The 22,909-nt window shown below is 56.7% G+C and overlaps 1 protein-coding gene across 1 annotated transcript in view; it reads right to left on the bottom strand.

The window, feature by feature from the left end:
• The window catches only part of ELFN2 (extracellular leucine rich repeat and fibronectin type III domain containing 2), a 56,918-nt gene extending 38,487 nt beyond the window's left edge, over positions 1 to 18,431 (bottom strand). The window contains exons 1-2 of the mRNA XM_025283501.3: positions 18,126 to 18,431; positions 9,256 to 9,403 (exon numbers count right to left, since the gene is read on the bottom strand). The gene's annotated coding sequence lies outside the window, so the exon portion shown is untranslated. The remainder of the gene's footprint in view (positions 1 to 9,255; positions 9,404 to 18,125) is intronic.
• Between the last annotated feature and the right edge of the window lie 4,478 nt (positions 18,432 to 22,909).

Genomic DNA, 22,909 nt, shown 5'->3' with positions numbered 1-22,909 from the left:
GCAACAACGAGGGAGCAGGACCAGAGGGTCTCCAGGGTTCACCCCAGCCCTCACAGGAGAGGACGCTCCATTGTTTCTCCACGGTGGGTGTGTCTGTGTGTGTCCCAGCCCCGGGTGGGCTGGCTGCACCAGGTGGGAGGTGTCCCCAGTGATGAGAAGGACTGGCGGTACATCCCCTCAGACCCATCCTCTCCTAATCACAGGCTCCCAAGGGCACACACTCCCCTCTCCTGGCACAGGGCACCCCTTAAGCTGCCTCCCTCTCACCCTGTCACGGGGCCATCACAGCTGCCACCATGTGCTGAGTACCCCCCACACCGCATTGCACCAAATTCCAACAGCCCTGCCAAGTAGATACTGTTACCCTGTTTTACATATGGGGCAACTGAGGCTCGGCTAGGGCAAGTGCCTTACTCGGTAAATGATACACTAGACACTCAAATCTTGCCTGATCCCAAGCTGCCACAACTACTGGGTGCCAAGACCACCTTCCTGGACCACTGTCAATGCTCAGACCAGGGGACCAGGCTGGCCTAGGAGCCAGTTCAAGCACTGCCCTCTACAGACTATCGTGGGCATGCAACACAGCAAAGCAGCTGGGACAGCCCCGGAAGCCGGATGGCCCAGGCTCAAATCCCAGTCGCACCACTGACTCCCTGTGTGACCATGGGCAGAATCCTTAACCTCTTGGGGCCTTGATTTCCCCATCTGTAAAATGGGGATAATGATATTTTGCTGGATTGTTGTGAGTTTTTAATTTTTACAAAGTTCTTCAAACAGTGCCTGCACAAGGTAAATGTTACATGTGTGCTCAGTCACTCAGTCCTGTCCGACTCTTTGCAGTCCCATGGACTGTAGCCCACCAAGCTCCTCTGTCCATGAGATTTTCCAGGCAAGAATACTGGGGTGGGTTGCCATATCCTCCTCCAGGGGATTTTCCCAACCCAGGGATCAAAGCCGTATCTCTTCTGTCTCCTGCATAAGAACCTGCAAACGAGTTCTTTACCACTAGTGCTACCTGGGAAGCTCCAAATGTTATATGGATATTGTTAAATAAAAGGAATAAATGACTCGCTTTGATTCTACGGGCAGCCTGAGAATTGGTTCCCACTGAGGGTTGGGGTAGAGCCGACACTCAAACCCTGGGCCCAGCTCACTCCTGACAGCACTGAGGTGTCTCCAGCTCAGTCAAGAGAACAAAGAAGTTCTGGGACTGACCAGACTCAGGTCCCTGGGGGTGAGAGTGCAGCCTGGGGGTCAAGCCTCTAGACCCTGTACCCACCTCCTGAATCTCCTCCTTCTGGGGGCTGGGACTCAGCCACCTGCCCCTCCCCCAGCTCCAGAAGGCTTCAGGTACTCTTGTGACTACTCAGGGGACCTGGGCAGCCAGGTCATAAAGCAGCTTCCCTTGGTCCTGGGACCCAGCAGGTGGGGATGGCAAGGGGTGGCTTGGTCCCCAGCGCTGCTACAGCCATCTTGATCCAGGCATCCTGCTCTGGGGACAGCCAGGGACTTCCTGGCTTGGGACCCCCCACACCCCACTGCTCCCCAGGTTCTGGTGGGCTCTGCAGGAAGGAAACCCGTTCAGAATGGGGGTCCTGCCTAAAACCCTCAGCCCACAGTGGAGCACAGCCGGCCACACTCAGCTCTGGCAGCAGACCCTCACAAACGAGGGCATAGGGAAGCCGGCTGTCACAGGGCAGCCGGCTGGGTGACAGAGGTGAGGATTTGAAGTCATGCACTATTACTGAAAGTGGAAAAACTGTAATTGACCCAGTCACCCATAACATGGACAGCCGTGTGAGGGGACCCCAAGCCAAGGTGGATCGGGATGGGTCCCGCTGTGCCCGAGGGGAGATGCCTGGAGAGCGCAGTCACGGCCTCCTGAGTAGAGACAGCAAGTCGAACCCCATGGGCAAAAGGCTGGTGTTCAAGTATCTATAGGTACCCAGAAATATGGGCAAGGCCCCCAGTGATGTGGGGGCAGCTGTCCCAGAGCATGTGTCAGGCCCCTAGTTAGAAAGAGGGTGCACACACTCACATGCCCTTTTACATGCACACATTCCAACACATTGCAAACACACGAAAACACTCCGGGTGCATGTGCTCACATCCACGCACGCCCGGCTCTAGTGCATCCATCTCCCTCAGGTGGCTGAGGGAAGGATAGGAAGGCTGCCCCAAACAGACAGGGAAGGTCAGGCTGTTGGGGGTTGGTGCAGGCCAGATGGTGGGCAGATGCTGACAGAGGAGACAGAGGCTGAGCTAAGAAAGCTCAGCCCAGGCCCTGGGTGACCCTGTTCCACCTGCAGCCATTTCAGCCTGACCCAGAGGTGCCATGGAAATGAAAGTGCCCAAGCTAGAAATTGCCAGACCACGTTCTACCTTCAAGCCCGGCCACTCAGGGCAGGGTGACCCTGGGCCAGTACCTCTGTGGTCATCAGCCTGCCCGTGGGTGCAGGTGTTCGTGCAGATCCTCTAGGTGGAAACCTCCAAAGTTCTAGGGTCCTGATTTCCCATCAAATCCCACCTCCCCACTGTCCCCAGGGCCCTCAGCATCTGCAGCTGCCTTGGAGACCCAGATGGCCTCCCTTAAGCTCCCTCCTGAGTCCAGGACAGAATTTCTGGGTCAGATGCCATCTCAACCAAGATGGAAGTTCCATCTCCAAAGCCCCGCACCTGCCAGCAACTTCAGCACCAAATCAGTAAGCAGAATAGGAGGAGGAGGATGGGAGGCAGTAGGTATCAACAGCGTCGGCACAGGACTGGATGGGTGCTGCCTTTTAATCCTCATAAAAGCCTTTGATCCCATTTTACAGATGGAGACACTAAGATCCAGAAAATGATCCACCCAGAGCCAGGCAGCCAGCAAGCGGATGAATGAGCCAGGATGGAATCTATGCTGCCTACTCCAAAACTCATTATCTCTTTCCACAGCATCTTGCTCGGCAGGCACTGGGGAGAGTGGGAGGAGCTACAGTGGCAGACACCCCCACATTTCCTGCCCTGGCATCCCAGGCTTTGGGATTCCACAAGCCACCGCCTGTCCTCAACAGCCTGAAAGGTTGTGGCTGGAACGGCCGTGAAGCCCTTGCCTGCTGCTCCCAGGAAACCCAAGAAGCAGAGTTAGCATTTATTGAGTACTCACTGTATGCCAGGCACAGGGCTAAGCACTTTATAGCATCAACCTTATGAGGTGGTTACTATATTTATTTCCATTCTATAGGTGAGAATACTGAGGCACTTATGGGTAGACTCGGGGGAGACCCAAAACCTGAACCCACATGCTCGACCACTGTGTCACCCCCCTATACAGCCCTAGGGGTTTCTCTGTTCTGATCTGCTGTCCCTAGGCCAGAACCCCAGAGTGTCTGGCAAATGCAAGAAAGGCCTTGCTCCCCCAGGCTCTGCTGAGCTCCAGGGGCCCTGAGCCACCAAGGCCTGGGGTACCTGCTCTGTTCTGCCAACCCTTTTCTGTGGTCTGTCTCCTGCTAGGATGCTCAGGGTCCTCGGCTGGCCCCAATTCTACCCTCGAGGTCCAGAAAGAGTGAGGGACCAGGCAGAGTCACACAGCAAGTCAGAGGCAGGAAGGAGCCCTGTCTCCACCTAAGAGCTCAGCCTAGACTCTGCCCTCCCTCTTATGCCTGCAAAGATCGAAGCCGGGTTAGCAGAGCTGTGACCATGGGTGGAGGCAGAGGGTGGGGGAATGGGCTTTTGGCAGCTTCTGGAACTCTTCACTCAACTCCCAACAGCCCTGTAGGCCTACTCTGTGCTCCTCCCTCCAGCCCCATTTCATTCCATCCCCTCCAGGAGCCTGGCAGTGTCCCCATTTCACAGACAAGCAAACTGAGACTCAGGCACACATGACCACTCAGAATCAGGACCTAACCCACCAGGCCTTGCTTCCAACCACAAAACAGGCCCTCTTGTAGGCCCTGCCTTGAATCCAACCCCTTCTCAGTCCTCAGGGACCACCTCTTCCAGGAAGTCTTCCCAGAATTCAGGGAGACTCCACTCAATTGGACTGTCCTCTCTTCCTGCACTCAGAAAGCAGATGGTTCCAGAAACACCCACAGTGCTTCCACCCTCAGACAGGGGCTGTGTCTCCCTCAGACAAGGATCCTGGTGGCTTGGCCTCTCCCCACCTCCCCTAAGACCTGAGGCTCCCAGAGAAAAGGGCCACCACACTCTCCTTCCTTCAGACCAGGAGTCATGAGAGTGAGACTCCCACCCCCTTCTCCTACACCTCCATCCACAGAGCCCCAGGCCCAAGGCTCTGCCCCAAGCCCAAGGCTCTGCCCCAAGCAGGACCTCAGACCATGCCCACGCCCCCTCCTCTCACTCCCTCCTGGCACTCGTTCAGGCTTGGCCCGTACCAGGCAGGCTACCCCCTCCCCTGTCTTGTCCATGAATCCCACCTCTGTTGGGTACCACAGACCCCCCTTTCTCCTCCCCAAACAAATGGGGTCTTGAGTGAGACACTGGGATAACCACACACAAGGCAAGATCTATTCTCGGGGTGAGTGAGGCTGCCAGCACTCGGTGGGGGGGAGTTGGGTTGGTGGGAGCGGTCTGCCCATCCACAACCCCTTGAGGTCCAGCCTCTGGAATCAGGGCCACTCTAAGCTCCCATCCTGGAGGGCTAATACCAACAGCCCTCCCCAGGGAACCCCAGAGCAGACCCACCCCAGACACTTTCATCACTCTCTCCCCTCCTCCAACACAGAGGAGACAGAAGCCTCCGAGCCTAGGTTCAAATCCCTGCTCTTGCCCTGTGGAAGACTTCCCCAAGTCTGAGTCTGGGCATTTGGAAAATAGGTATAACAAACCTGCTCTGCAGAGGCTGCTGCGACTGTGAAAGGGGATACATACAGGAATGGCCCTGGCGCATAGTAGGTGCTCAATTAAAACCTTCTCTCTCCTCTCTGATCTTCTCTTTCATTTTCTAAGGGCAGTAGGGGTGGAGTGGGACTAGAGAGACCAGGCTGCTAGGGCAGAAAATGGCCTGTCCCAAGCACAGAAAAAGTCCTCTGTTCGGAACTCAAAACCTCAAACCCCTCAGGGCTGGCAATGGGGCCTCTGGGGACTGGAGTGATTCAGCAGATGCTGTTTTCCCATCCTAGGGAGGGGACCGTGGAGGCAAGTCTGCAAACCAAAGCTCAAAGCCCACTGCCTCCCAGAAGCCAGCTGAGATCAGCCAAGATATAGTATCCCCATTTTATGGACAAGTAAACTGAGACACAGAGTGATTAATTTGCCTAAGGCCACACAGCTAGCAGGCAGCTGAACTGATTTCTTTTGACAATTCTGGCTGCTACCAAAATATTTTCCTTCCGGCAGGAGCCTTCCCTACTTAAAGGCCTTTCTGTGATTCTGCCGCTGTGTTCGGAGTAAAGTCTAAACTCTATAGCCTAAAAAATGCAAAGCTCCCCACAGCAAGGAGGTGTGGTATAGCAGGAAAAGGACTTGACCCGGAATCAGCCCAATCTGGGGTCAAGTGCCAGGTCTGCCACCTACTTCTGGTTGTGTGTCCATGGGCAACTACCAACCTTCCCTAGAGCCACTTTCCTCATGTGTAAAATGGGGATGATGAGATGACCCGCCAGGGCAGCCGGCAGGTTACCCATCCATGCTGTCATCATGTACTGATTGAACATCTACTGTGTGCCAGGCCCCATTCAAGGCCCTAAGGACAGAGCAGGGAACAAGACAGAAAAACCTCCCACCTTCATGGAGCTGATACTCTACCACAGTAGGAGAGTGGATAGTAAGTGCTCAGTAGCTCAGTCATATCAGACTCTGTGACCCTTTGGACCATAGCCTGCCAGGCTCCTCTATCCATGGGATTTTTCAAGCAAGAATACTGGAGTGGGTTGCCATGCCTTCCTTCAGGGGGTCTTCCAGACCCAGGGATTGAACTCACATCTCCTGCGTCTCCTGCACTGCAGGAGGATTCTTTATCGCTGAGCCATTGGAGGAGCCCCAAGGATAATAAACAAGCAAATAAACAAAAGAGCATAAGCTGCATTAGGGGTTATAAGGAAACAGAGAGAAAGAACCAGAACAATGAACAGAGCGGTAGGGGGTAGGGGGAGCTCCCTGAGGAGTAGACAATGAGCCGGAACAGGAGATGGCCACACCACAAGCCTGAGGAGCAGCAATGGGCACAGAAGGAACAGTCACTCCTGTAGAAGGAACAGCAAGTGCAAAGGCTGGGGGATTCAGTGAGACCTGGAGCATGTGGGAAAATGCCTGGCACACAGCAGAAAATCGGTAGAAAGCAGATGTCAGTATTACTGCTATGAACCCTTTAAGCTTCTTGAACCTTGCTTTCTTTCTGCTTCTGGAAAATGAGATGCCATGTGGATTCAAGGGACTCCTAGATCTCTTCCATGTATCTGAACTCATTTAACAGAACCCTTGTTCCATTATTATTCCTCCCATCTTGCAAGTGGGGAAACTGAGGCTCCTGAGATTCCACAGCCCATAAAGGGCAACATTAGGACATGAACCTGGGTCTTGTAACCCTCAGCTCTTGCCTCTGCCAGTCTTCTGTGGTCCCACTGCACTTAGAGCACTCGGTTCCTCCTCCACCCCATCCGAAGACAGCTCTGACTGTTACAAAGTCTCCTGTGACTAACAGAGGTCTGTACCTGGTTGGGCCCACTTCTGTTACTTGGGGCCACCCAGGACCACTCTCTCCCCTCTTACCCAACTCAGCCTGAAAGGTGAAGAAGGCTGACAGGTTCTAGAAAGAGCAGCTGCCACTCCAGGAAACACTTCCCTGTATGTTTTAACTTCATTCCCCTGCCTCACATCGTCAAGGTGATCTAACGACTCTCACTATGCGCATTACACAGATGAAGAAACTGAGGTCCAGAAAGGCAGAGAAAATTTGCCAGGCCCACCCACCTAGACAGTGGCAGAGGCAGGGTCTGAACTCAGATCTCTGTCACTGGAAAGACATCCTGCTGGTCACTTCCCAGACCCCTCAGATGTCCCTCTTTGTATATCTTTTTCAGCCCCTTGCCTGGCTTGTCCTCTGGTGGTGCCAAGAAGGTTAACAGGACAGCTTTCCCCCGATACTTCCAGGGTACCACCAGCCAGGGGTGACTGAGCTGGCTCAGAACCCCGGGCCCTGGGGAGGAAGCCAAGGGGCTGCGGTACCCCGGCACAGCTAGGGGTACAAGGCCCACATGACTAAAGTGCACGCCCAGGCCCCTGGAGCGAGCAGGCAGGGAGTACCTGACAGGGAGCACCAGACAGGGAGTCAGCCTGGAGCACCGGACAGGGAGTCAGCTTCCATCCTGACTTGACAACCAGGCCCCGCCTCCTGCTTCCTTGATGTCAGGTCAGCACCTCCGCTGCTCAAGGAGCACAGAGAAGGACAAAATGAGCCAGATCTCTGGTGAGAAGTCACCCTGTCCACCCCAGGCAAGTAAGAAAACCATTTAAAAGTCATTCTTTAAAGGCATTACGATAATGGTGGTAGCAACTACTTTCTGAGAGTCTACTGCATGCCAGGAACCAGGGCATCCCAGAAGTTATCTCAAGTGACAGCAACCCTGAGAGGCACATGCCTCATCTCCGTCTTACAGAAGAGGAAACTGAGCCACAGACTCAAACAGCTGTAAGCAACAGAGTCAGGATTTAAACTCTGTGCTCTTTCGTGTTGCCTCTTAGTGACATTTAAATGGAATGTGTGCTTCTGGAGAATATCTGGGGACTGAGGGAAGAGAGACAACTCTGAATGGGGTGGAGAGGCTCTGGAGGAAGGAGTTAGGCCTGAAAAGTTGGGCCTTTGGGGAGGCAGGCACCCAGGATGAACCCCAATTCCAGGGCATCTGTTCTGTGTGACCTTGGGCGAGTCTCTTCCCCTCTCTGATACCTCAAAGGCAAGCATCAGTGCTGGGCTTCCCAGAGCTCAGCAAACACGAAGGACAGGGGCAAAGTCATCTGGGGACAAGCAGGGAGGACGTGTCCAGATGAGGGATGAGTGAGGCCCTGAAGAGGGAGAGGGCTCAAGGAGCAGAGGCAGGAGCACTGGGCCACGAGGTGGGCAGGAGGCCTGGCAAGAGGAGGCCATGGGAGAAGGGAGGCCAGGGGTGTAGCAGGGGCCGCAGTCTGGTCTGGACAGGACAGGACGAGCAATGGGAGCGGGGAGCACAGCTCAGGCCCACCCAGGGTGCCTCGCTCCCGCCCCCAAAGAACCCTCCTTCAGCCTGTGCCAGCAACACCAAGACCAGAGTAGCAGCCCCTCCCACATCGTCCCCTGCTCTGGTCCTCCATGGAGCAACCGCCACCCCCACTCCCTCCCTGCACAAGCCCCTTCCAGAGCACCCAACACCAGCCCTCCCCTGGGGAACCCCAACTCCTGGCCCAGCCACAGCCCCTCCACATGGGGACCACCGCATCTTAGAGACAACATCTCCCTCTCCTTAGCAACCACCAACACCAAGCCCAGACAGCCAGCCTCCTCCCTCTGTCTCCTCCTCTCTCCATGGAGACCACAATGCCACAAAGGCAGCTCCCTTGCCACAGCAACCACCATCACTCAGCACCCCACCTGGACAACAACTCCCTCCACGTGGCCACCACCAACACAGCCACGGTGACAGTGACAGTCTTGGCCTCTCCTCTCAAGGGCCGCCACCAGCCCCAGCTGGGACAGCTCCTGCCGGCTTCCCTGCCTGTGGCCTCCTAGTGTGAGACTGCTCTCCTGCCTCCTTCCAAGTTCAATGACACTGGATCTGGCCTGGTTCTGATGCTGCCGGCACTTCTCTGCTCCCAGCTCACTCCCAGCCCCTCAGTCTTCCCCTGTCTACATGGAAAGGCCCCCACCCGAGGCAGAAGAGGCCATGATCTCCCAGGCCATCCCCTGGAAGCCAGTCCTTCCACCCCCAGCTGGGGTACAGATGCCCCCGGCCCTGCTGGGGCTCAGCCAGGCCCAGCTCAGGCTCTCAGCTGGGTTACAGGGCAGGAGTGGGATCTCTGAGCCAGCAGGGGCTTCCTCCCCACCCTCCCCAGTGGACTGGCCCAGCCCCTCAAAGACCCACCATTCTGCCAGCTGCCTCACAGGCCCTGTGGAAGGGAAGCTGGGGAGGAGCAGAGTGGGGGTGCCTGCAGCTGGGGGCAGGGGCGAGGGAACAGGAGGCAGAGGCCGGGCTACATCACGGGTTTTCAAGGCCAGGTCATGTGAGCCGTGATCACACACAGCTACACACTCACACACCGTGAGAAGGACCCTGTTCTTACCAGATCTCTGCAGGCGGAAGGAGCCCCTCTGACCAGTGAAGCTCTGTCCCTGGCCTGGTCGCAGGCAGGTCCCCACGGTAACAGCAGCAGCGGTGGCAGCAGTGGAGTCTCAGGTGCGGCGGCAGCTCTTCACCCAAGTCCTCTCCTTCTGTGAGGAGGAGGAGGAGGAGGCAAGGGGAGAAAGGGGAGGGAGGGAGAGGAGAGGAGTGGGGGACAGCAGGAGGGAGGGAGGAGGGAAAAATGCTGAAGTCTTGAAGGGTACACTCACTTCTTTCTTAGGTTTCCCATGGCAACTGAATATACCACAAATGAATATCAGTGTGAGAAGAGGGAGGGAAGGAGTGGAAGGAGATGGAGGCAGAGATGGAGAGAGATGGAGGCAGAAAGATGGGGCGATGAGAACAGAGAGATGGAGACAGAAAGATGACGGGGCAAGAGACAGGGAGGGGAAGGGGCTCAAGACCCACACGGAGGAAGGGGACTCCCAACCCTACCCCACAAGTTGCAGGGGTGAAAAGAGGGGAGGGGCGGGGGCCACAAGGCTTCTTCCAATCTCTCCATGGCCCCTGGGCAGGAGGTGCAAACAACAGATGGAGAGATTTTCTGGGAGCTGAAGGGCCCCCATTCCCACCCACCTCATCCCTTCCCATGTCCTTCACTCCTAGCTGGGCCCACATCCTGGAGGGTCCTACCAAGTCATGGTCCCAGCCCCATACCTCACTCCCCATCACAGACACACACCCAAGTGGGGATGGCCACACGCACCCCGCACTGACCTGATGCCCGGTACCCACGCACACCCCTCCAACCACACCACCCTCTTCTTAGTCACCCCAACACTGACTGGGCCCGCCCCCTTCTACAGCTGGGCCTCTTCCTCTCTGCTGCAGGGAACAAGCACCCCTCCCCTACCCCAGCACATCTCTTGTTCAGAACTTTGCGAGGACCGGCACCCACCCCTGTGGCCCCCCACCTGTGCTCTGCCAGGTGTAGTGTCTCTGCCCCGCTGCTCACACACCCTTAGAGCAACATACCTGCCTGACCTCCACCTGCAGAGACTCACAAACCCCCTGACAGACATGCCGAATCTGCCCTCCATCTGTGCGCACACGTGCACATGCATACACTCATCCCGTCCCGCGGAGGCCCCTCTCTGCCTGGCCCCACACCTCATCAGCCCAGATGGTCCTCCTGGCCCTCCCCCGCAGGCAGGGGCTCACACCTCGGCCCCCTCGACACAGCCATTCACAAACATATTGTAGACCCACCGCGTGCTGACAGCCAGCGGCAGCAATGAAACAGAAACACACACTCGGCCACCCCCCCTCCCATCCGCCCTCCCCGCGATGCCTCAAATCCACCACCCGCAGTCGGAGCAGCTAAGGAAGCAGCCAGCTAGCTCCAGCTCCAGGTCCGGAGGGACGCTCTTCCCCCTAGCTACCGGGCTCACACTTGACCCTGCACCCAGTGGCCAGCAGGGATGGGACGCACCCTGCAGGGATGGGCTACACACTATAACCTCACACACACACTGGCACCCATGGGGCACACCCAGACAGCAACCAACCCCCTAGAATTTCACTCTCCCTCAGACACGTGTACACACAGACCCTGAGGTACTGGACCCAGCTGCCCACAGAACCAGACACTGGGGCGTCTGCCCTAACTTGGCGACTGGCACATGTGTCAACATACCTGAGACACTGCACAGACACAGGTCAACACACTCACAGAAACACATCGGCCCCTGCTCACTGCGGACCATACCCCATACACACCCAAACAAACAAGCCCACAGGGGCCCCTGTAGGCACACACAGGCAAACACATACGTGCATCCCCAAGCTGGCTCACTCTGGGGGCCCACTCTGCACACGCATAGCCACGCCTGCATCCCCACCCATCTCTCCCAGGGCAGTTCACAGAGGCACCCCCCATCCGGCCCACACCCACTTGACCCACACATCCCATCGAAAACACGGGGCATCGGCGGGTCCTCGTTTCGGTCGCCCCCTCGGCCCCGTTTCCGTGGGCGCGGGCCGGTTTACGATCGCGCACACCGCGCCGAGCCCAGAGGCCGTGAAATTGGCTTCGAGCGCCGGGAGATGCGGCTGCAAATTCTAAGCACAGGGAAGTAAGGTGGAAACCCGGCCACCGCGGCCGGGCCGGCAGCGCGGGGCTGGGGCTCCGCAGAGCGGCGGGCAGCAGGGATGGGACCCCGCGGAGTCCCGGTTGCCGCGCTGGCGGCGGGGCGGCGGAGGCCGTGTGGGCTCTCCTGCCTCCTCCGTCCTCCTCCCCCGCACCTCCGGCTCTGGCTCCGGCCCCGCCGCCGCGCACGTGCCCAGTAGGAGGCCCGGGTACACCGCGTGGGCCAGCCTGGGACTCGCCCCCTGGGCGGAGACACCCCGCCGCCCGCCAGGCCCCGGATCTGCCTCGGCCAGCGTGCCCACCGGATAAACAGCCTCGGGCCGCCGCTACGCGACTCTGCGTCGCCGCCTCCTCCTGGACGCCTTCCTGGCTCTCCACCCTCCTCCTCCCGGCTGCTCAGCTCCGCACTCCACCCCCGCCTCTGGCCTCTGCTCACAGGCACAGCCGCAGGCTCAGCTCCACCCGCGTCCTCGCACCAAAGGCAGGGAGACGGGAGGGCATCGCTCCTTCCAAGATGCTGGGGCAGGCCCTCTCCAGCCTCACTTCCTGCCCACCCCACCGCACTTCAGTTCTTTACCAGCAGTGAGGCCTTGAACCGTGACCCACACTCTGCCTCCATCTCTCCTCTGTGCAACAGCGAGGATGCAGAGGGTCGTTCTGAGGGTTTGACGAAGGACTCCTTGAGCAGGCTTAGAACAGCAGTCAGTGAACACGAAGGTTACTAGTCAGTGTTAGTCAGTATCGGCCTGGGTCTTAATGTCGTGTCACTCAAGGGAGGGCGCCTAGCTTCTCTGTGTTCAGGCCCCCTTTGGATATCGGATATGGCTTTGATGCCTACCAGGTTGCCGTGGGAGGAGTCCGGAAGATCCCCTGAAAGAGGCAGCAGCCCCCTCAGCTGCCATCCACCCCACAAACAGGGTGAATTCATCTTCTGGAAATGCACTAAAAAAATGCAGGTTCCTGGGCTCCCCATCAACCCTACTGAATTCAAATCTCTGCCAGCAGGGCCTGAGGATCTGCATCTAAATAAGTACCCACAGACTCTGATCCTCTCTGACAGAAAGGATAATGCTGGATTTCTTAGCTCTGATTTTAGGGTTATTTAGGTTGTTGTGTGGTTGATCTCCAAACTTCATGTCCAGACTCGTCCCAAATTCCACTCCGGGCTTTCCTACCTCCAGACCTCAGCTCACATGGTCTCCACCTGGCATGCCCCCACCCCAGAGGCCAGCTGGACCTCTTCCACAATCCTCCAGCCAAAATTAAACAAGATAATAGACAGTATTTTGCCCTGAGCCTGGCTCATAGTGGGTGTGCAATCCTGGGGACTCTGCAGTGCCCAAAGCAGAAGCCATCACCACCTCTCCAGCTCTGCTTCCAAGGCTGGCTCAGCACCAGTCCCTGGTCTGCTGGGTCACAGACTAACAGGGACCACCTGTCAAGCAAGCCCTACTGTGTGCAGGCCCCATGCCAGGCACCTGGCAGACAATCCGGGTGTCTTGTGTCTCCTCAGGACAGGAACTCATCTCTGGGAGTTCCTGTCTGAGTCCCAGGCACAGCAGTTATACCTGAGTGAGACATCCTTGTAATATGTATGTGTGTGTGTGTATGTGTGTGTGTGTGAACTGAATACAAAATACATCAGCCCATTCTCAGTAGCTGGTAGATGAAAGAAAGTTGTTCAACAAGTACCTTTTGAGGGCCTGCTAGTCTCTGCCTGTTTGGCGCTGACACATTGTGGGAACAGGAGACCTCCCCCCAACCCACTCCAGGTAATGACAAGGGTGGGGAAGGGAGGGCAGCAGGCAGGCTGACCCCACAGCCTGCGTCTCCCCCCACATCCAAGGAGAACTGTAGGGGAAGAGAGGCGATAGAGACAGGCCAAGGAGGGAAACTGAGTCAGCCTTGAGGCAGGGCCCTTGGGAATGGCTCCCTGCTTGCCCAAGAGAGGTGCTGACCAGTGTGCACACACACACACACAGACACACCCAGAGAAACATGCCCTGCTCCCCTCCTAGCCCCTCTATACACTCCACTGGGAGGTATGCTGCTCCCGGGTTCTTCTCATGCTTCCTTGGGCTATCCCAGCCTGGCTCTAGAAAACAATTTCTATGCATTTCAGGGAATGAAACTACAGGCTGAAAAGAGAGAAGGATGGACACACACACACACACACACATAGCCCAAGCCCCATTCCAGGGAACCAGGAATGAATAAAGGAGACAGATGGGAAGGGGGAGGGAAATCATCTAATTGACACCTACTATGTGCCAGACACAATGCTACATGCTTGTCATTCCCTTATGTAACCAACCCGAGTTAGGAATTCAGTACCACTACCCCCACTTTACATTGAGAGACAGAACCTTCTGGAAGTGAATTCTCTTTCCCGGGACACACATCAAGGAGACAAGGAGGCAGAATGGGGACCCTGAGTTCCTGCTCTTCAACAAGTCAGACAGGGAGAGGGAGGAGGAGTGGTCTGAGGGGGCCCCAGCTGAGGCTTTGACAGCCTCAGGCCTGAGGAAGATGATAATCCTAGAGCATCATCCCCTCCATTACCCAGGGGAGCCCCTACGGAGCACCCACTGTGCAGCCAGCACTGTGCTAGGCACTGTGGGAGAATCTGGGAGCAAGGCCGGCCTTCCAGAATGTCACAGGTCAATACAGAGGGAGGGGGCGCAGGGGCTGAGACCCAGGAGCCTTACTGCCCTTCTGTCCCTGCAGCCACACCCACTACTTCCCTACAGTAGGGTCACTGCCCCCATTTCCAGACAAGCAAAGTGAGGCCCTGAGAGCTCCCTCAGAGAGAGGGGAACCCTGAGATGCCCTGGGTCCCCTAGCAAAAGGCTTCATCATTTAATGGTTAACAATGCAAAGAGTACACTCATGGGTCTTCCAGTCCTGGTTCTGCTGCTGTGTTGTCAGAGCTGCTCAGTAACCTCTCTGTTTCTTGTCTGGGAAATGAGGAATAATAACAACTATACTGCAGAAGGCTTGGTGGGATTAAACGAGTACGCCTATAAAGAGCTTCCCACCAGGGCTGGCTCTCAGTACAGGCTCGATGAATATCAGCTAATATCATTATTATTATCACTATAATTATTGCTGTCAGCAGCACCGTGCAGCCAGCGCCCTTCCCCTGGCACCCCGGGTGTAAGCTTTCCCAGGTGGTTCCCCAGTCCTCAGGGGCTCTCTAGGGCCTCCCTGGGGGCTGTCTGCAGAGCTGGGGGTGGCAGGGAGGAGGGGATTCTATTATTCCAACCCTCCCAGATACCATCCTCAGTACTAGTGACAGCGCCTCTGCCCCAGGTGCTCACTGAGCCAGGAGAAGGTAAATTTAATAGGGGATTGGGCTGAGACAGCAGGAGGCAGAGGATTGAGTTAACCTGGACTATTAAAGCTTTCCCCAAAGAGGCCTGACTTGTTAAGGAGACTTGGGGTTCAAGGCAATCTGCTTCCTGGCTGTCGGGTCTGCACAGCACGCTGTCACAGCAGTTTTGGAGCGGGGGACATGGGGGTGGGGTGGCAGGATGGAGGACCCGGCTTGGGGGCACTGGAGCTGAAGTGGTGAGAGTAGCTATGATGGGTACCATCCCGACTGCCAGAGGAGGTGCCACTCTCTCCCGCTCAGCAGTAAGCCTGGGAGGCAAGCAGCCGCCACCTCGGAGACAGACGGGGAGGCTGATCCCTGCGTCACACACAGCCAGGACAGAGCAGAGGTGTCACTGGAATGAGGACTGTGTCCACAGCAGGCACCTTGCCAGACCTCAGGGGACAGGGAACCAGCCTGGGGAGCAGTCTCAGAGCCCCCGATGAGCACCCCAGGCCGACCCCATTTACAAGAGGCTTGGCGCTGGATGCAGCCGTTCCTATCAGTCGGGCCACCTCGGAATCTCCTGGGGCCCCAGAACAAGCAGGCACTGGACTGGAGTCAGGAGGCGTCTACTGCTGCCACTGAGCTCCCGGCCTTGGGCTCCTCACCCTGACACTTCCCACTCCTCGCCCCAATGCAGAGAGCTCTCTGTCCCTCTGTTAAATGCAGGTGCCCTGCCAATCAAATGGGGGTCTCCCCACACCCACCATCAGGGGAGTTCTTACTAAGGAATGAAACAATAGCTTACTTTGCCCTCTGGACCTCAGTTTGCTCATCTGTCAAATGGCCACATAATAGCTGACCTGCCAGCCTCACAGGACTGCCATAGGATCCAAGGAGAGAAAAGAAAGCTCTTGACAAAGTTCGACTTAAAGCAAAACAGGGGAACAGCTGCTCTAGGTGGGGCGGGGGGGCACAGAAGGCCAAGGGATGGGGCTCACTTCTACCATGGGCTGAACATCTGGCCCCCCAGAAGCCCACTGCCTCCTGTAATTCCCCCCTCAAGTCCCTAACCATCTCCCAGGTGACAGATGAGAACTGGAGGCCCAGAGAGATGACAAGAATGTCGATATCACAAAACACAGAGCGGCAACATGGAGTGAGAGCCAAAGGTCTCCGGCTCCCTCACTGTGGCTGTTTTCTGTTGTCATCTGCACTGACACACACACACACACACACATACACACACATGTTCACCCACCAGAACACACTCATCTGAGGGTCTGTGCGGCCTGACTGGGATGGGGTGGAGAAAAGGGACTGGCAGGATCCCAGGCAGAGGGGCGAGAGGGGACATGGGTAGGTGGAGGCAGCAGAGATGTGCCACTGGGGGGGGCAGGCCTTATGGAAATGGGTCCACATCCACTCAGGAAATGGGGCTTCTTGGGAAGGACTGCTCACTCCAAAGCTCCACCCCTCTCCCCTTCTCACCTCTCAAAACACAGGGATGTGACCCGGTTGAACCATACACCCTCACGGTGACACCTCCCTCACCTGCCCACTGACATCATCCGGGTCCTTGGGGGTGACCTCTCACACCGCTGTCCCAGTGACGTCACTGGCAACCTGGAGCTGACGTCACACCCAGAGATCCTCACTGACGTCACACAAACACACTTCTCCCTGAGACCCCCTTCAGTTACTCTGCTTCCTTTCTGCCCTGGGTTCAATGGCCCAGAGTTCCCGCTGGTGTACACAGCTCACTCAGGACAGGCATTTACAGACAGCACCTGTGTGTGTGCGTGTGTGCAGGCACAGACCTTACTCTCCCTGGACACATGTTTACACATATATGTGGACGCACATGCCCTGCTGATGGCCTAGACATGACACGTCCCACAGGTCCCCACAGGCTCTGAGAACAGGTGTGTGAGCCAGGCACACACACATAGACACATGCAAATACTCTCCCCCCAGGCCGCTCCCCAGATGAAAATGTCCCTCCTCCATAACTAAATCTGGTAGCCTGGGGCCTGCAGCTTCCACCACATCCCTCCAGGTGCTGCCAGCACCCCCTCCTCCCCTCTTCTCTCCTCCGACAGCCTGGCCTGCTGACAGCAACAGCCGCAGCCCAGACACACACTCACACACACACACACACACACACTCTCCAGTCCAACACCTGTGTCTCGGCAAGGGGATCCAAGCGCCCTCCAAAGGCAGGCACTGGGGTGGGAGGGGTCCAGGTAGAAGGGACACAGCAGGGAGCCCAGAGCTGCAGAAAGTGCCTTCAAGTACCACGTACCACGTTTCTCTGGAGCCGAACCCAGCAAGGGTCAGCACCACCATCCCAATCATCTCGCTTCTTGGGCACGCCTGACACACCACAATCTGGCCACCTCTGTCCTGGACACAAGCTCCCCCAGTGCACACATAGACAAACACACAGCCTTCTGCCCTCCAAATATTCTGCTGGACCACGGACAGAGAGAGAGAGAGAGAGAGAGAGAGTGTGTGTGCGTGTGCGTGTGTGTGTGTGTGTGTGTACAGACAGAGCAGAGTCCATCCCTGCACACAGCCTTGTGTGCGCACACAGAACACACATCCTTTCCCACGTGCACACATCATCTTACCAACCAACACACCCACCCCTTGTTGCCCTCCTCTTCTGCCAGTTGTTGGAACACACACACACACACACAGACACACACACACACACAAATCAGCATTGGCCCTGGCCCTGCCAGAGCTGCAGTCTGCCGATTTCTGCTGCCTCCCTGCTTGCCCCACACCAGCGCCATCAGAGGAAGGGGCAAAGCCTTCGCAAAGGTCCCCACCCCTTGGGAGCCCCCACTCCCCAGTTCTGGTCCTCTTACCAAACCATCGCCCTCCTGCGGGGAAGGGGAGTAAAGCCCCACCCTAGCTCCCACACCCCCACCTCAGCTGTCATCCCGCACCAATCAACTCCCCCTTACCAGCTAGAAGATGAATTCCTTGACCCCCGCACCACTCCCTGAAAGAGGGGTGTGAGGGCCCCCGAATCGCAAAGATGGGGGCAGAGAGGCGCGCTGTTGTACTGGCTGGCACGACCGTCCACCATCAAACCTCTGCACCACCCCCCGAAACTGCTCACCTCACCGACCGTCCTCCTTGTCCTCCCACCCCGCCTCCGTCCACCATCCCCAGCCCTGCACAGGGTGGTCCTCCCCGAGGAGGGCGGGGGGCGTCTCACGGGGATCCCGCGACCCAGGAGGCGCCGGGGGTGGCTTTCCCCGTCTCAACCTCCCCCGGCTGAGTTCTTCTCCAAGCCCCACCCCCATGGCGGAGCGGGTGTCCTCCGGTCCCAGCGCCCACTCCCACCGTCTGGGCCGGCCGTGGGCTCTCAGATCCGAAGGAATTCACTCACCTCCGGCCCCTGCCGGGCTCCTGGCCGAGCACCGCCTCCGATCGCGGCGGCTTAGGGGCCTGCGCACGAGTGTGAGTGCGAGTGCGAGTGCGGGAGCGGGGCGATGCGCTCGGCGCCTGGCGGGCTTGGTGCGTGGCGTGTGTCTGTGGTGCGGCCGGTGTGTCTGCGAGCCGCCGCCGGGTGCGCGCAGACCCCGCCGCCCGCCTCGCGCCTCTGCCCCGCCGGGGCCCGCGCCCGGGAGGGGGTTGGAGCGCAGCGTGCGTCAGGGGCCGCGGCCGCGGGCTGTCAGCCGCCCTCGCCGCCCGCGCCCGCGCCCGCGCTCTCCGCAGGCCTCGCCGCAGCGAGACCCCTCCCGCCCCCTCTCCAGGCTCGATGCCGCCGCGGACACACGCACGCTCACAGACACACGCCTGCCGGGCCGGGGCCGCGCCGGGCTCCGCCACTGCCAGCCGAGGCCCCGCAGACGACCAAGTCCCGAGCACGCCCTGGCCCCCGGCCCCGCTGACCCTGCGGGGACCCGGTCTCACCGCCGGCCCCCGGCGCATTCAACAGCTGGAGGCAAACTTACGGCCGGGCGAGCCGCCCTAGGTGCGCGGCGCCCCCCAGCGCCCGCCCGAAGACGCCTGCAGCCCCTGGACTCCCACCTCCCCAGCAGTGGACCCACCGCCCCGACACCCCATCCCCAGCAGCCCGCTCCCCGATCGCTAGTCCTGTGGTCAACCTCTGGCAACTGGAGGAGTGTGGCTGCTGCGTTCCCATTTTACAGGCAAGACAACTGAGGCTTGAGGAGTGCAGGGAGTCCCCCAAGGTTAGAAGCCAGCTTGGTAGCATAGACAGTACTACTAGACTCCAGGTCTGTCTGTCCTTGAACCAGGACTCTGGGCGGTGCTCACTACCTTTCCCCAGCCCTCGCGAAGTATGGCCAGGGGCGCATTGTGTTCTGCTGCAGCCCAGAGATGCTTCCTAAGGCTTTGGAGCCCTAGCCTCTCCCTAGCCACCCACCGTCCCCCACATAAACACAGAGGGAGGAGATGCAGGAGGAATCTCTGGCATGAGGGGCCTATAACCCCCCACCCTACACACATACACACACACACACACACACACACACTTGGGCACACAAGCACCCAGTGAGAAGATTTGGCTTATGTCCCTCCCGTACAGAAAGAAACAGCCCCCTCCTCGGCCCCTGGGACCCGCAAACCTACTGGCTGAAGCCCGGCTAGGGACAGGCTTAGGCGTCTCAATCACTTTTATGGGGCTGCATGCGCCAGTGCCAGCCCTCAAGTCGTGCACAGCAAAATGGGCTGCAGGAACTCCCAGTAGAAGCATCTCATCCGGGCCAGGAATGGAAGAGACTCTCTGGAAAAAGCCATTGCCTGAGCTGAATCAACGGATGAGTAGGAGCTGGTCAACTGAATAAGGTGGAGGAGGATGTCCCAGACTGCGGGAACATCATGTGCAAGGGTACAGAGGCATGAGACCACCTGGTGTGTGCGAGGAACTCCTCGGAGTTTAGGTGTTACTAGAGCATAAAGAATCTGTTCAGAAATTCCTCTATTCTGTCAACTGAGAACCGAAAAGCAGGTCCAGGCAAGGAGGGCAGACAAGCTCTGAGAATTAGGCCACCGAGGTCACGGTTTCTTTGAGTAGGAGCAAAACTGTTGGGTGTCCCACTTCTGCCCTCCACAACTGCACTCCAAGCTGGTTGGCACACTCCTATCCACCCTTCAAGGCCCCTTGCTGCAGACCCAAACATGCCATTACGTTGTCTCTGCCCTCTAAACTGAGCTCTCCTAGAGGTCAGGGACCATATGGACCATATGGCCCTGCACAGGGCCGGGCGAGAAGCAGGGTCCCAGCCGAGAGTCCTTGCTAGAAGGAACGACTCGCGCACCGCACCGCCCACCTCAGGCGGACGCACAACAGCCTCTGCGCCCTCTGGTGGATCTAGGGAGCAACAGCAGAAAGCTCCCCAATCTACCCCTATGGCTGAGGCTCTGCGGTGCAGAGGCCTGCCAGAGGCGGGCGCTGGAGGAGGTCCACCAAATCTGTTCCGGCCCAAGAACCTCAGCAATGATTCCAAGGAATACAAGGCAGCAAAACAGTCTGTTCTGGTTCAGTTTGCGTGACTTTCCTAGTCCTCTGCCAAAGGACAAGTCACACCCCTCTCTGAGACTCGTGCCCCTGTATGTGTTAAATGGCTTCGGTCGTTGTCTGACTGTGCGAGCCTATGGACTGTAGCCCACCAGACCCCTCTGTCCATGGGATTCTCCAGGCAAGAATACTGAAACGGGTTGCCACGTCTTCCTCCAGAGGATCTTCCCCACCGAGGGATCGAACCCGTGTCTCTTAGGTCTCCTGCAGTGGCAGGCAGGTTCTTTACCACTAGCGCCACCTGGGAAGCCCCTCTGAGCCTCAGTTTCCTCCTTTGTGATAGGAGAATAACAGAAGCAACCCTGTCTCCGGCACAGTGCTGGGAGTCACCACGAGGGCACTCCCTTCCCCTTGGAACCTCCAAGTCTGGTGGATTAGCTCTGAGATTACTTTAAGCTCTGAATCCATTCTAAGATTCTCCCTTCAGAGGCTTTGTCCTTAGCAGGCAGACATAAATTGGCAAGACTTTCATATTCTTAACTTAGTCACTGCCACCAGGTAGAAGATGGAATAGACCTAGGCTAACTAGGGTCATGGTGGTTCACATGATCTGGACACCCAACTAAGCTTTCTCTAGACCAGTGCCGTCCAATAGAACAGTCTATGGTGGTGGAAAGATTATATATCTGCATCATCCAATACAGTAACCACTAACCACATGTGGCTATTGAGTGCTTGAAATTGTGGCTAGTGGGACTCAGGAACTGCATTTTTAATTTTTATTTTATTAATTTAGATTTAAATGGCCATTTGTGGCTAGTGGCAACACTGTGGTTTAGCGCAGGTCCAGAAGTACAGCACCTTTCTCCCTACAATGGAACCCAGACAGAGTTAATAAATAACACACACACACACACACACACACACACGCACACGCACGACCCTGAGCTCCCTGACCGGACCTGGGGGTAGAGATGAATCCACTGCTTGCAATCTCTAGCTGGACAGGTAAGGTTGAGACAAACGCAGGCAGCAACAAATCCATCCCCATGGTCCTTGTCCTAGGTTAGGACTTACCATCTCTCACTTGAACACCTGCAACAACCTCCCTCATCACCCACCTATTTCAACCCTCCAGTAGCCCATGCAGAGATGAAGTGTATTCCTTTTTTCATGATGATGCTGAGTGATTGACAGCAGCTACCTGGGTGCTTCCTTTGCAGTGTCATGATCGATTGGTGAGGTCTGCCTTGGGTGCAGACACAAAGATGAATGGTACACCCTCCCTGCTAAGGAATAAAACCCAAACTTCCTGCCTTGCCCAAATAAGACCCTCAGCAGTCAAGCCCTTACTTACCTTTCCAGCATCATCTCGTATTATCCTACACATGCTCTGGATCCCAGATACCAGTGCTTGCCCTTTCCAGAACATACCATGAATCTCTCACCTCTCCACACTTTTGTGCTTTTGAGCATGCTGTTCCCTCAACTTGGAAGATTTTCCTCCTTTCCTATTCCTTCCCCACCAGTCTACTTCTAGTCTGTCATCAGGTACTGCTCAAAGTCTGCCTCCTCAGTGAAGCCTTCCCTGACCACCCGTGAGCTGAGCTGACCAAGGTACTTCTTCCTCCACCGGCTCCCAGAACTGTCTGTGCAGGCCTTAATGACGGCACACATCACATCCTACTATTACTCATTCTCACGTGCGTCCTCCCCCAAATTATTTCTCACACTGACACCTCTCTCATAGTAGCTAGCTTGTATGGGGCTCACTCAGAGCCAGGCGCTGTGCAGGGGGCCCTTAACAGAAATGATTCTCATTAAAAAGTCACAAAGTTTTAAAAAAAAGTCATAAAATGAACATTAGGGATTTTTTGTTCTGGGAACCCAGCACCTCTCCCCCTTCCCACAAGCCTCCCAAGTTCCTCTCTCCCCACTGCCATGTACAGTCTTGGTGGAATTTGGGTCAAGGTGCCACCCCTAGCCCCAAGCTGGGCTAACTGAGTTGTGACTAGAGAGATGTATGGACGGGAAAAGCAGCCACAGCAGAACCATCCCAGAAGCCTCAGTGCCAGATGAGGTGCAGGCATTTCCAGCTGCCTGGCCCCAGACCCTGGGATCTTCCAATAGTGCCTGGGAGTTGCCCCTCTCAGCCCACCTGCAAGAGCCCTAAATTGACCAGATGTGGCTCACACACGAATGACCCCAACTGCCTTGGCCATATCACCATAAGAACCTGTTTCTGGAAGATCTTACTTTCTGCAGGCTTAGAGAAAAGAGGAGTGAGAGTGTGAAGAGCCCATAAATTGCTAAAAAAGCTTCATGGGCTGTTTAAGGTGAATACCAAGATCTACCCTTTGTACTTAGGTGAATTTTTTTTTCATTCAGTCTACATGGCATTTCAAATTGATGCTAAGAAAATTAGGTTAAGTGATTGTTTTAGAGAAACACACACACACTGACCGTGTATGGGGTGTCATATTCCTATTTTGGATCCAGACCAAAAATCAGATTTTCTGCTGTGCTTCCAATGCTAGAACCAAGGGCTATGATCATTCAGAACAGGAACCAGTGATGAGATTCAGAATCCAGAGGACAAATAATGAAAATTCCCCTACTAAAACCCCCGCCTCTTATCCACCATGGAACCGTCCCAGATTGAATATAAAGAGATAGATGTGGGCTGT

This window comes from Bubalus bubalis, chromosome 4 (genome assembly GCF_019923935.1).
Source record: "Bubalus bubalis isolate 160015118507 breed Murrah chromosome 4, NDDB_SH_1, whole genome shotgun sequence".
Taxonomy (NCBI): Eukaryota; Metazoa; Chordata; class Mammalia; order Artiodactyla; family Bovidae; genus Bubalus; species Bubalus bubalis.
The sequence above is the reverse complement of the archived record's forward strand: the minus strand, read 5'-3'. Positions and strand labels throughout refer to the sequence as shown.